We start from the raw sequence: 14,414 nt of genomic DNA on the forward strand, positions 1-14,414 counted from the left end.
ACTTCTCAGTGCCTTGGGTCTCCTACAGCAACAAAAGGGACAGGCACACTTTTTGAGACAAAGTCAACATGAAACCTGTCCAACCTGTGACTACCAACCCAAATAAACATGGAGCTGCAATGAGTAGCTGAAAACACATTTTCTTGACAAGATAAAATGGCTTCTGAACTATCTGATGCCATAGTGTAATTGCTGTTGGGGATCCACTAACGTGAAGCTAGCTTGAGTGTCATTATACTACAGTGTCAGCACTTTCATAACTGCAGTTTCTATGTGCCCTAGTGTTCAAGACCCAGAGGAAAAAATAAACCTTGAACAGTATTGTCAATGGTGCACTTGAAATGGCAAGATGGTCAAGCAGAAATCACCAACTCATACTTTAGGACAATTTAAAAATGAAAAAAAACCTGTTTCAGATATCAAAAACCCACCGACCATTTCTTCTTGTATTTTTACAAACACATTTTTCTGTTTATTTGGTTCAACAAGCGTGCTCCCTGGACACTTGATGCAAGAACTGCATAGAGAAGGGAAAGTGGCAAACCAAATATGCGGACAAAGCAAAGACAGCACTTCCAAATGAACAAAACCATAACCTGTCCCAAAAGAGAAATGCCTCTGATTTCAGCAAGAGCTGACTTCAGTTGTAACAAAAGGACATGTAATCAGTATTTAAATGTGACTTCCACGTGAAGCCTTCTGAGAATGAAAAACTATTCACTGAGGCCCACTCCCTCAGTTCACTCAAACCCGTCCTTTCTTTGCTCTCCTACCTGGCTGCCGCAGTCAAAGGTGCAAGTGAGTAATGATTCCAGTCAAGGCAATTTGGTTCACCGCTGCAGCAAATATGGCTGTTGACTCTCTCTTCCACCTATTTGGAAAACAAATATGAAAGATTTTTAAGGATTGTGGTCGATTCAGCCTGCTGTTTCATTTTATAACCTAATTGACATTACGGCACTGGCTACATCAATACTTGTAAGAACTTCAGAGATTCAGTCACAGTCCTTGCTACTCAGGTCTTTTTCCCTCAGAGCAATGTAGCACCAGCAATCAGTAGCTGTCCTGTGGTTTCCAGCTTGCTGCAGGCTAGAATACATGTCAACTAATATATTCTGAAGTGAAAACAATAGACATACAAAACCAAAAGGTGCATTCAATGATGTACTTTCAAACACGATGTATATACAACAAGCAGTGTAAACACACAAAGCACAGAAGTGCCTTTGTAGTCTATTTACCTTTAGGGCTTGCAGTTCCAGGTTTTCCTGTCTAATTTCTGCCTAATTTTGAAAAGATCATGCCCAAATGAGAATTTAAGAGCACATATTTTTTAATTAAATGCAAATGCTTTCCTGTTATTAAATCAGAGCACTGCAATTGTCTTTCATTGTGCTTCTTTCCCGTCTAGCACTGTGCTTTAAAAGTGAGATCACCTCTAAAAATTCCCTTTCGGTATGATGCTAGTCCATTTTAGAAAATAAGTTGTTAGTGTACACTGTGAAAATCACTCATAAACCTTACATCTCTCTTTACATGTGATGGTACTCTGGAAAAGACCACAAAAAGGCACTTTCTGTATACAAAAGACCTGCTGTAGGCACGTATGCAGGAGTGTACGTACATCTGTGCGTCCGAGGCACAGAGCACCAGGAGATGCGTTCGTTAACGTGTTACATGCGTTAGCCTGCTACAGGCTACCCTATTTACACCTGCAGGGAGGGGGTGATTGAACACACAGAGGCTACTGAGGGAGCTGACTGAAATGCCCACCTCATTAATAGTGAGACAACAAGCCTTCAGTGATCTTCTAGCGACCACATAGTCCAATGGGCCTGGCTATTCTGATTCTCTTGAAGACCAGTGTGAGCACGCAGACAACCGCAGCACACATTTTGCCCAGGGCACTTTCTTTCAGGCTTCCCTGTGTCCTTGAACGCCCACAGGTGAGATGCCACCCCAGGGTGATGTGACAGGGATGGGCGACAAGTGTGGGCATCCCAGGGTGGATGTGTTCCTGGACAGGGCAGCACCCCAGGGGAGCACAGGCTCCCAGCGCGAAGTGCAGCTCGTCTCGCCCCTTCTCCTGCTCTTTACCCTGGCCGTGATGCTGAGCCCTGGCTGGCCGCTGTCTTGGGGCGGTCGGGTCGCTGCAGCGGGAGAAGGCACCTGCTCCTCAAGGGCTTACAAATGTCATGGCAGAGGAGCACGCCAGGGGACTTGGGACAGCAAAACCTCAAACGTAGCACCCTGGACTTGCAGATCTGTGCCCGTGGCCTGACCATCCTAGCACTGAAGCCAACAGCAAATCTCCCTCTGCTTCCAGCGAGTGTGGTGGCTGCCCACACTGCCCCCCGCACAGGGCAAAGCCTGTCCACCGTGGGGTGGGTGACGCGTGGCACTTCCACCGCTAGCAGAGTGCAGATGTGAGGTGGTGGAAACGGGGTGCCAAAAGCTGAAGGTTAAAGCAGGCCTGGAACCAGTTAGCAGTAAAAAGCATATGCTTACGCTTTTTATTTTTCCTGTAATGTTTGCTATCAGCAACAAAAACAAATAGCAAATGATAATGTGTTACTGACCGGCAATGTCAACAGTGGTCTATACAGGCATCTGAGTATGTAAAATAACATATGGTCTGGCTCCAGACCCTGGCGCTTTATCACATCAATGTACAGCTTTCTAGGAAATGATCTCGATGTGGAGCCAGGAACCACTTTTGAACCTTTGAACAGACAGGGCCCAATACAGTTTTAATCTGTGGGTGAAACCTTGGCACAGTGGGACTCAAGGGCAAAACTCTGTTTTTAGCAGGGCCAATATTTCACTCGCTACTTTTATAAGTGGCCTGAGAAAAGTTCCAGTCAAAAAACAAAGCAAAGCAATAAAGAGGTCATGAGTCCTTGTTCTCCCATCCTTCAGAGGGACCTAGGGGTGCTCTGGATTGTAGCGTCCTCTCCCTGGTGTGGCATGGATACCTTCCAGCCCCCAGGGAGGTCACCCTGTGCTTTCACAGGCCTAACTGCCTTTAGTGATGCTGGCTACACTTGCACACAGTCATTTTTAATTAACGTGCATTGTGAATCAGTTTATCTAATCTGCAACCCAAAGACAAAGGTCTATTTACACTAAATCCTCTCTATAGAACCCTGGCAGGAGCAGAGGGCACTTTCATGAAGAGAATGAAGCTGTAAGTGAAAGATGTCATTTATGAAACTAAATCATACTGCTGCTGCTCCAGCTTCGTAAAGAGTATTTAAACTGAAATCCATGAGGAACACTATATTCTATTTTCCCTAATTTCTTTTTTAGCTCTTAACTGATGGGAGCCAGCGTCTTCCCTCTCACTGTGGAAACCTCACTGTCTTCAACAGCGTTCCTCAGAGGATACCTTAGCATCTATCTGATCCAAGTGTGAAAGACTCCCCCTGATTTCAGTGAAGGCTGGATCAGTTTCTGAGTCTTTAAGAAGCTTAATCACTACTTACAATTAGGCAAAATATTATCCAGAGCAAGATCTGGTTAAGGACAGTACAATTTTGTCTAGGCAGCACTACTGCATCTCCTTACTAACCTACCATCTTTACAGCAGCACTGGCACTAGCAAACAGGACAGTCTGAGGGAATGGCCAACCTGCAGAGTCTCTAACAACCCCAGATGATGCATGTGTCATCAAACAGGATTTTACTGCCCAACTAAAGCTCCCAGAGGCATTGTGATACTAAACCCAGGAACTTTTAATTTGGTTTTATCAGCACATTAGTAAAAATTTCTGCAATCCTTGGTTCTTTGGCAGCAAAAATAAACGAGTGTGCCTTCAACGACTGCCCACCAAAGACAGACAGCAATGCAACCACCACTGCTGAGTATTTGCTAGTATTTGGTCATATCTGGTCCTGACTGTCCTAATTGCTGCAGTTGTTTGCCAGCCGTGGAGACTAAGATTAAACAAGCACATCAGAAGGGAAATGAGAGTATGAGAAGCATGGCATGTCTTACTGCTTGGAAGAGTTTTCTTCAATTTGAACTTTGTATCTTGGACACTCAGGGATTATTAGCCTTTTACACGGGACCTGGAAACACACAGGCAGAAGTGCTCTGATAATGACTCTTACACCATCTGCTTTTGAAAGACTGCTAGCTTCTCCCTTGGCAACTCCCATAACCATTCTGTAATCATAAAACTACACCTTCAGTGGTGAAACAAAAATGTAGCAGCAGGAATCGGCATCGTCTGACCATGAAGGTAATTAATTTCATGGATCAACAGGAAGAAGGACTTTGTTTTATATTACTTCTTATATATCTGTTACACCAACACTGTAAGGTCAGTTGGGGATAGGGGTGTGACAGGGAGATCCCTGTGCACTTTACAAAGTAAAAAATACCAGAAATCTCATGGTGTATTTTAATCAGAAAGTAAAGTTTAAGGAAAGCAACTGGATAATATTTATTTTACTGCAAATTATTCAAAGGTTCTAAAATAGCACAATAAATGGGGGAAATTGCCTCAAGAGTACAAAGGGCAAATAAAGCCATGCCCTGTTACTGCTTAACTGGTTTGCAGCAGATAGCGTTCCAGCACAGACTGTACCTTACCATGGTTTGGGAATTTACCTAAAGCCTCAGTGTGACCAGGTCTATAAGAAAGACAGGTGCTATTTAAATTGCAGCCAAGTTCCAGGATTGTATAGGATAATTCGTACCAAAGAAGAGCCAGGTAACACAGGTAGAAAAGTGTGCACACTTCTGTAGCATGCCATCCAAGGGCTTGAATTCATGGCTGGTAACTCAAAGCAGTAAGGCTATATGCAAATCTCCCACTTCTTCTCCATGGGTTCAAATCCCCCTTTATAGATGTTTTCTTACTAAATACAATGAATTGACCATGCAAGCTTCTGTACTGTAGTATGTAGAGACTGTGAACCCAGTCTGTGTGGATTTTCTAATGCTCTTTTTGCCCCCTTTCTCCTTTTCAAACACAGAAAGTCTGGAGAACTCTGTGAATTACAGTCTGTAATGGGAGACATAAGAAAGTCTAAAATTTGCTTGATTGCAGCTATGATGCATTAAGCTCCAGGCATCAATCTCAATCTCAGTACTTTTTTTCTGAATGAGCAATATTTTACAGTTATTGCTCTCTAAACAAAGCACAATTTATTATACACACAATTTGATAGCTACAGCAGCTAAGACTAGAAGCAAAAATTTCTTCCTACTTGAGGAAGGTAAAAGCACTGTCATACTTTAAATTGACTTCATATGATCAATGGCAGAACACAGTCATCTGAGAAATGACATTCATGTCCTGATCAAATGCAATCATACCATATGCAATTGAATTTGGAAAAAGCGGAAGAAAATTATTCCCATTACTTTACTGGTATTCTTAATGTGTTCACACAAATCATCTGTGAATAGATGAATTAAAATACTTACAGTGTCTCTACCTTTGCCCTCTTAATTCCAGGTCATTCTGGCAGCTCTCAATACTGCAGAAATATGTTTTTCTACAAGCAGTTTGATGAAATTAATGGCTCAACTCTTGAACTACCACCAAAGTTAAAGGGATATAATTTATTTTTTGAATCAAATGTCTCTATGCTGTAAACATTTTTGTCTTCATTACTAAAACAGAAAGACATTTGAAGCCTAATTTATTTTCCAGTATTTATGCTTTTTTTGTTTCCCACATTTTTCTCAATAGGAGTGTAATAGCCCATTTAAATTTTGTTTATTGAGGGCTTTTCTTCATTTTGGTATCCTGCATGCTAGCACCATGTTGCAGATCTGGATGCAAAGAGCACCAAGAAATCTCTGTAAAATTTTAACTTGTTGAAATTTATACATGCATGAATTTATAAGCATACATACATTCGTGTATATACATAAATATATGTATGTATATATGCGTATGTGCATATGTATACATATTGTATAAATAAAAATAGGCATATTTACTAACACATGTGTGTTTGTTAGCAGAGGTGGTTTTATTGTCTCTCAGGCTCTGCAGAAAGTTAGCAATCAGAACAAAATTTACCTAAATGATGTAGCATGCCAAATGACTTTTGGAACATCACCTATGAACTTTGTTTGTTTACTTTACACATAGGTTGTTCACTTTATTAAAATCAAGCACATAATTTCTTCTTTGGATCCTCCCTACATTATCTCCTCTATCCCTGGAGCCCACTCTGCGCAGGATCTTATTTTGCTGCTACCGCTGGAGCTATGATTTTGGGTTACTTTTTTTTCACTTCAGCCAGGAGCTAAATTAGCAAGAGCACATCCCCCTAAGTATAGGTCCATAACCTCACTGCAAATAACAGTTTAGACACTGCCAGCTGAGATCAGTGCCCTCACTAACCAGGCTTGATGATTTTAGACAATGGTCAGGCTGACAATTGACACAGTGTCCATATACACACATTGCTCAACCCAGTTGCCTAGCTAGCCTGCTATTGCCAAAAGAAGAGGGCTGTTTGTGCATACAGCTAGCAGCAAGACGCAAGTACATCTGGCGATCCTCCGAGAGTGGGCAGAGAAGGCAAAAACATCAGGTCTCAGCCGAGCCCAAGATAGGATTTCAGGTAAAACTCATGCTCTATGTGATCCAAACAGGCTTCAGCAAAATCACCATGAGGAACCTCCTACTCTGAGCGCCTCGGCTTTCCTTCCCTCCTTGAATGACCACCCTGCCATGACACCCGTGCATTCGGAAAAACCAATACAGCCAGGCGCACAATGAAGAAACTGAGGCAGAGCCACTCGTAGCCACCAAGCAGGCAGGCTCCAATGTAGCAGGTGTCCTATAAGCCTGCAGCAATCTCTTGAGCTGTCAGAATTATCTCCATCTCCATGGAAAGACCATCGCGAGTTCAAGCCCATGGCAGAGCAATGGCAGCAGCGCTGGACAATCTCAGTGGTAGGTGAAAGCTAACTTGCCCCTGAGAAGCTGGCAACTAGTCAGATGTGCAGGACACCGGGAGGGAAGTGTGATGCCTGGGAACAACAGAAATTTGTCCGCGGGGAAAATAATCTAAGGACTTGGGGTCTGTTTACAGCGTTTTGGTTGTTGTTATCTGCAAAATCTAAGCCAATGTTCTCTATAAAATAAAACTAAGACCTTAGTGAGACTGGTGTTAAGTCAAAGCACAGACTTCATTCAAGGCACTCTGGATTTACACCAGATAAGCTGAGATCAGTCTCTGACACTATGTTCCTGGTTGCAAAGACAGCTTGTACAGCACAGGATACACTACTGTCGTTTCACGTCAGCAGCCACAATGAAGCACCATCACTGGCAGCTGATCGTTTGTCTTAAAAATCTGAATGGGCCACCAAAACACCTCTGACCACACACTTTGTTAGCACTTCTGCTGGATGCTGTGTGACTTCTTTACAAGGAGACAAATGCTCTACCTCACCATCCCTTGTTGTTGCCACATCTAGGAAGGGACTGTTTAAAGTGTCCTCCTTCCCAGTACCTCCACCCCCAGTCCTCCAGGTCTAATGACAGAGAAAGGCAGCAGTGGAGTCTTTGGTTTTCCTCAGTGAGGCAAGATCCCTCTGCACCGATGTCTCTCTGCTCTTGGTTTGTGCTCAGTAAGTCAGTAATTTGTCATGAGCGTGGGCCCTATCCATACATGGCAGGCTGGAGGAGGAATGACCTCAAACTCCACTTCTAATCCAGGGGGTGTTGCCAAAGCACAGTGCTTGAGTTTGATGCATGAAGCGCAGGGATATTTTCAGCTCCTGAATCACACTTTTGGCTCCATGGCTAACTTGAACGTCTCCTTAGTTTTGTTTGCGATTTTTCACCTTCTGCAACCACCATTGACTCTCAGAAAAAGAAAATGAGCTGGTATGTTAAAGAAAAAAACCCCAAATGGCCATAAATAAGAACATTTAAAAATCACTTGTATTTTAATAACTTCTATTTTATTCTCTTGCATGTACGGAGGACTGTAGTTAAACAACTTACTAATAGATCAGTGGTGCATCACAAATGCCTGGTTTCTTTATTTCATGTTCTAAATATATGCTATTAAATGCTGCCAGTGAATGTTTTCTAATGATTTTGGTGTCCAACACAAGAATGAAACAGTCTGAAAAATAAGGCAGTGCAACAGCAAGCAGTTAGCCTGGATACAACTACAGGAGAGCTTTTAGCTACATATTCCTATAGCTGAAGCAAAAATATTTTGCTGTTCTTGTCCCATGAAACCATATTGGCTTGACCACAATTCACAACCATAATTTGAAACTGGCAGTAGTGAGAAAGTAAAACCTCATTTTACAATACAAAGGGAGTAAGTTTTAATTGGCATATCCTGCCAATTACAACTGCATCACCTCTCTGTCAGTGCGGCCCGAGTCTGTTCTCACTGAATGCAATGGGAAAGCTCCAGCAGACAAATTAAGCAGCCTCAGTCACAGCTAAGCAAGTCATTTAAGCATATGCTTAATACCATCTCTAATGAGTAAAGCCAATTCAGCAAAGCAAAGCATGTGCTCAAGTCAAAAGTGAATAGGTAGCGTGGATCTTTCTGAATATGGGTTTTTCACAGACTGAGGATGTTGCACAAAACTTCCCTTGATTTCCTTTAGAGCTCATCATGGTGGAAAAAGGAAGAATTCAGCTGTTAATCAAACTGCCACTTATGCATGTAAAGTACTAGTATTTTTTACTCAGAGACTGGTAAAGCAAAAACAAATTTTAAAAAAGCCATGGGACGTATCCTTGGAGTGGACACAGAGATAACGTACGTACTACCCATGGATTGCAGGGGACCACAGAGGTGGAAGGAGGTAACACAGAAAAGATGAGGTAAGAAGCTACCATAGGAAATCCCATCCATCCAGAACTGCTGATGAGCCTCTCTGAGCCTATTTACAGAATGAATTGGGAGTTTTCTTATACACTGGAAGAAGAGTGGAAAATCATGGGTGTTTCAACTCCTCCGTTTCCATTTCCCTCAGGTGGGAATGAGTAAAGTGTAGGGATAATGAAAACACCGCTCTGATAAGGAATGTGGCTCTTTCCTTGATGCACTGAAGTAACTGGGCAGCCTCTAAAGTCATCTGAAACCTGTTCTTTTCCTTTAAATTTCCTTTAGTCTTAGCAAGCAACATCAATCTAACAAAGACAACTTCCAGGCAAGCATGGATCCCAGGAGCATTCCTCGACTGCAGACAAATGGGAAAGGAAGAGCCTGTTGCAAACAGCAGGGCTCTAACCGGTCACGGGGAATTTACGCTCAGCAGCAGGCTGCACCGCTCGCCTGCCTCTGCCCTTCTCCCCAGATGAAGGGGCCTTATCTACCTTTGCATTTCACCTCAGAGATCAGGAATCAATTACAAATGCCGCGGGGCTCTCCTAAATTATGCTCAGCTGCCCGAGGCTGCTTCCTCCCAAGCAGGTCCCCCCAGGGACGTGGGGAGGGGAGCGCTGAGGGCCAGGCTCTACCTGTTCTCCAGCAACTCCAGGCTGCCGGAGACGGCCGGCGTGGGGTCAACCCTCTGATTTGTTCTCTGAGATTATAATCTGTCCCTGCCCCAAAGGCACTGTGAGCTGTAGAATATAAATGTTTGCAGAAATTAAACTACTCCAGCAAAATACACATTATGCAAACATCTCCTCTCATCTCCCAGATGACACAACATGGAGCATCAAGCACAAACAAAAACCGACCAAACAAAGCGCAGAGGCATTGTGGAAAAAAAAAATCATTTAGCGAAGAGCTGCTCTGCTCTCCTTACAGCCATTAGGACAGCGATAATGCTGAAATGGCTGGCCAGCCCTGAAAATTGGATGAACTGAGACACAGAAGAGACAATTGAAAGCAAGGAGACAGACAGCAAAAATAAGTGAGACAACAGATGGAAAGCAGAAATGCAATGTCTAAACTGCAGCTGTAATTCTGCTAGTAACAAGCACGTTTAAGCATAATTCAGCTTGCTTTCCTATTTTGGAGAGGGCAAGAGTTTTCTTTTTAAAAAACCCAACTTGTTAGCAAAACTGCCATGGGTTCTCCCCAGATAGTTTGTGGGACAGGAAAATTATTTCTCTCCATACCTAGGAGTGAAACAACACTTCCAAGAAAGGTCAAAATTCTGACACCCTCTGGTGTCTTAGTTGTTGTAGTACTGTTGGGGGTGGAGGGGGGGGTGTCACATCATTAAAATCTATATCCACAAGTGCAAGAGCTGTGTTTTAGTTGCTGCTGGCCAGGGGTCAGTCACAGGAATTGTGAAGAGCTCTCCTGTGGCAGCACAGCTTCCTTAGCCTTTCTCCTTTACTAGCATGACTGTTACAGTTAGGCAGGAAAAGCGTAGTTATTGTTCTAGCAACACTTTTATAGACTGATTTGGCAGTTTTTCTAGCAGGGTTTTAGTATAGTTTTGATAACACACTAGTATGGGAAAGAAGGATTTCCACATTGGCCAAAGAAACAGTTGTGGCAAGACTACCTATTTTTAACACAGTTTATTCCTAGCACTATTTCAGACACAGCATTTTCTCTCCCATCTGTTGACACAGTTGTTTTGTTTCTTTAAAGACACAGTTGTCTGTCTCTTGGGGAACAAAAAACCCACCTTCAATAGTTGCAGAGAAGAACAGGAGACTGAAACCCAATCAAACAGTGATCTGGTCAAAAGGTAATGCTGGCAAAGCTTTATGACTGAAATACAGAGCAATTCTTCAGATGCCTCTCAAAATTTACATCAGGTTTTGGCCTCTGTGGTATTTTAAATGTGACTGTGGATTTTTAAAATTCAAATCTGGTATACTCAACAACTAACTAAGATGGTTTATTGATCTAAGGAGTCTGACTGCGAACCTGCCATCAGAGCAACGTACCGGTCTGCTCAGGAGGAATGCTGCCACAAAAGCACAGAGCAAGATGCAAATGCTTTCTTTAATAAAAGAAGGAAAATATAACGAGAGCACCAAGGGGAAAAAAACCAACCCCAAAGTCTGATAAAAATTAAACTGGTATAACAGGACAAAACATTAAGCAATCTTTCTGACACTTGGGTTGCCAGGCTGTTTTCTCTGATTTCTGATGATAATTTTTTTTTCCTCATTGGACCACTGGCGTTCATGGTTATGATCTCCCAGGCAATCTGAAAACCTTATCTCCTCTCAAAGGCATTTCAGGCAGCTTGAGAGTTTGTAGGTGGAAGCAAATAGAACTGAAGCATGGCTGAGGTGGGACCTCTGCAGATCACTAAAGCAACCTCAGTTCTTGTAGGACAGCCTATTTGCTGGGAAAGCTGCAGTATGAAAACCTCATATATTAAAGGTCAAGACTCCAATACAGACCAGACTCATCTGTATTGTGTTTTAATTTCATTTTACGCTGAGAGGTGCCTAGGGACCTGAAGAGGTGACAGAAAGATAAATAATGCATGACAAACTGGAACAGAAGACAAGGCTGTATCCAGAATAGGATAACTCTGCTGGTGCAGCTGTCCTAGCAAACTGTACTGACAGCGTGTTCCCAGCACAGCCTTCATTCGTACCAGCAAAATCACATTATTTGCTGGCACAGCTTTTTCCTGAGGTCCCTCTTTCCTCATCCAGCAAGCGAAAAGTGTTTCAGTAAAAGTAAAGGTTTGTCCTAAGTATATCCACAGTGAGAGCTTTTGAGTCAGTCAGGGTTGAAGTCAAGGATCAAGCCTCTTTTGTCTTTGGCCAAGACAGCTATAGCAGTAAAAATCTGTAAAATAGGCATGTTTGACTGGAGTGAGAAGTCTTTCGCAAAGACTTCAATACTGGCTTCTGCCACTAACAGGAATCTTACCTTCTCATCCGCTTTTGCAGAAATGCAGAGATAAAATGTCTCACCTCCCATGCCCTGATCGGAAAGGTTACGGTATTTCCACAAGCAAAAGAAGTCTCCAGCACACCTGTGACTGACCCCAGCTGCTGCTCCACCACCGTTTTGGAGGAGAGAGCTCACCCACCCAGCGTGCCCATGGCAGCGAGGCTCAGCCAGGGCTGAGCACCCTTCCCCGGAGCCACAGGAAGGGGGAAGCGGACAGTGGGCTTGGTGCCACTGCCTTCTGCAGGCACAGCCTTCGCCCTGGATGGAGAAGGGAGGACCACGATGTACAGCAACATGGGAAAAATTATGCCAAACCAAGTGCCTGGGACTAGGTGGGCAGCTTTAAGAAAACAACCCAATTCACTAAGATGATGAAAAACACAGCTGATTTAAGATGTATTTTAAAAGGAATTTGTGGATCTGCTTTCAGGAGCTGTGTGAAAAGATATTTTCCAGGTGTGCTGTATGGTATGACCTTCCGGTCACAATCATCCAAGTGGTTTAAGATTTTAACACCATTGTCTATGATTTTCATAAGAGAATGGGCAGTGACTTTAACATGCCCTTGAGGAAATTAAGATCAGCGAGGGATCTGGCAGCATATTCATACACGGTTTTCAGCCTGTTAAAAGGGCTTACCTGCTAACCTGCCTTTGGTTTGGCAACATCTAGAGCTGTGGTCCTTGGCCACCCAGTATTATCTAATTTCTTTACAAGGCATGCAGTATGTATTTCTGGAAGGTTGGACCTAATCCAGGCTACTATGGTTTCCATGGACAGGAAGCTTGAAGGTTTGGGATTAACACGGCAGGAGGCTGAAAAGAAAATTGAGGACCTGGAAATAACAACTGATGGTCCTGACGCAATCATCACCGAGAACACTGCAGCTTTGAAAAATGTAATCAACAGACTGGAGAATAATCTCAGATAAAAGGCTAGCTTTTGGAGGACAGTGGAAAGGTCCTGCAAGTACAGTTACAAGACAGGTTCTGGTACGCTTTTGCATATGAATTTCAAGCAGTTGTCCACAGCATCATTTAGGAAAACACGCAATACAAAAGCTTGTAGCTATCTGATCTAGCCCACTGTCTCATTTAAAGGAAAACTGCTGCTGGCTAAGACCTATGACAGAAAGCCTCTTCTTCCTCTAGCTGTGGAAGCTGAAGGTGCTCCTGTTCCCCACTTGCTCCTCGCTGGCTGGAAGCTTACATTTCCTACCTCAGTCAATGTGAGCCCTCCACTGACCTTCAACCAAAGCCAACCCAGATAACTTTGCCTGGAGTAATGAACAGAGCACTTCCACAGCTCTTTCAACAAGTAGAGTGGTGGAGTAATAATTTCCAGCTAGTAAGCAATGATGATCCATGGTCAGAGTGTCATCTTCAACCTTTGTGGCCCCTTGCAAAGGCAACACCTGTCCACTATCTGAGATGTATAGCATAGATGAAAAGTTACAGAAAAGGCAAGATGGAAAGTTTCAATTTCTGTATCACTACAGTACTAGCTGAAGAAATAAGCTTACCAGCAACCCTACTTAACTTAAAAGCCCTAAGTAACAATTATCCATGATGCAGTACTTGACAGAAGACTCATTACTTTAGGGCAGACACACCGGTTCTATCGTGAATTTTCAGGACTCATTAATGTTGTTGTGGGCAAAGTACCACCCTGATATCCTTTGGTGATGGCTAAGACAACAGAGTCAGAATAAAATAAAGACTCCGAAACAGTGTACTAAACCGATCCCTCTCTAAACTACCTTTATTTACTATCCACAGAAAGGTCACTAAAAAGCAATATATTTTAAAGAAGAAAATTATTGACCTTTGAAACACAAATGGCAATGCAGGTGAGCAGAGCCTCCGCTGAATTTATTCTTGTCTGTGTCCGAAAGTCAGGTGCCAACTCACATGGATACCCTACCACTAAATGACAGAAAGAGGCCTTACGGCTGACTTACAGAGGCTGGCAGGGATTAGCTAAACCTGGTTTCTGAGGGTGTTTCCTATTAACGTGGACTATCTTCAAGACCTGGATGCTCCAGGAACCAGACAAATGGAAAAACCGGTTTTAAGCCACCTTTGGTCTTTCTGCTGTGTTCAGCAGAGCTTTAGTGCAGCTGCAAGCAAAAGACAAAGGACCACAAGGTGGCAACTTCACTGAGACTTGTCCCCTTAAAACCTCAAGGTTTGATTCTGTGTTCAGGCTTCTGCTCAAAAATTAATAAAACCAGGAAAATCGTGAGAGGCCACACTGACTGTAGAAAGTCCAACTGAGGAAAAACTGCCCTAGGAAAAGCACCAAGAAAATGCATGGGACCTAAAAATGCTTTCAGGTAACACAGTCAACATGCTAGGCAGCAAAAATGTTTCTGCCAGGAAAACATACTGCCACTGCTAAGAAACATAAGAAATCAAGTTAAAGGCTTCTCATGAGGAATAAAAGGCACAACAAACAATAGTGATCATGCAGAAACTCAGACACAATTAAAGACTAAGAAAGGTGATAAGTTAGAGAAAAAAGGACAAAAAAGACCCCTACTGAATTCTACATCTCCAAAGAGTTATTCAAACTCCCAC

At 43.0% G+C, this 14,414-nt stretch overlaps 1 protein-coding gene across 14 annotated transcripts in view; it reads right to left on the minus strand.

Moving 5' to 3' along the window:
- HIVEP2 (HIVEP zinc finger 2) overlaps positions 1-14,414 on the minus strand; it is a 143,121-nt gene that overhangs the window by 53,275 nt on the left and 75,432 nt on the right. For 11 of the 14 annotated variants that reach the window (XM_052784547.1, XM_052784545.1, XM_052784560.1 and 8 more), the window contains one exon: positions 774-871. The gene's annotated coding sequence lies outside the window, so the exon portion shown is untranslated. Of the gene's footprint in view, positions 1-773; positions 872-12,474; positions 12,651-14,414 lie in introns of all 14 variants that reach the window. The other 3 variants (XM_052784554.1, XM_052784549.1, XM_052784551.1) reach the window with 2 other exon arrangements.

The sequence above is a fragment of the Harpia harpyja genome, chromosome 4 (genome assembly GCF_026419915.1).
Source record: "Harpia harpyja isolate bHarHar1 chromosome 4, bHarHar1 primary haplotype, whole genome shotgun sequence".
Taxonomy (NCBI): Eukaryota; Metazoa; Chordata; class Aves; order Accipitriformes; family Accipitridae; genus Harpia; species Harpia harpyja.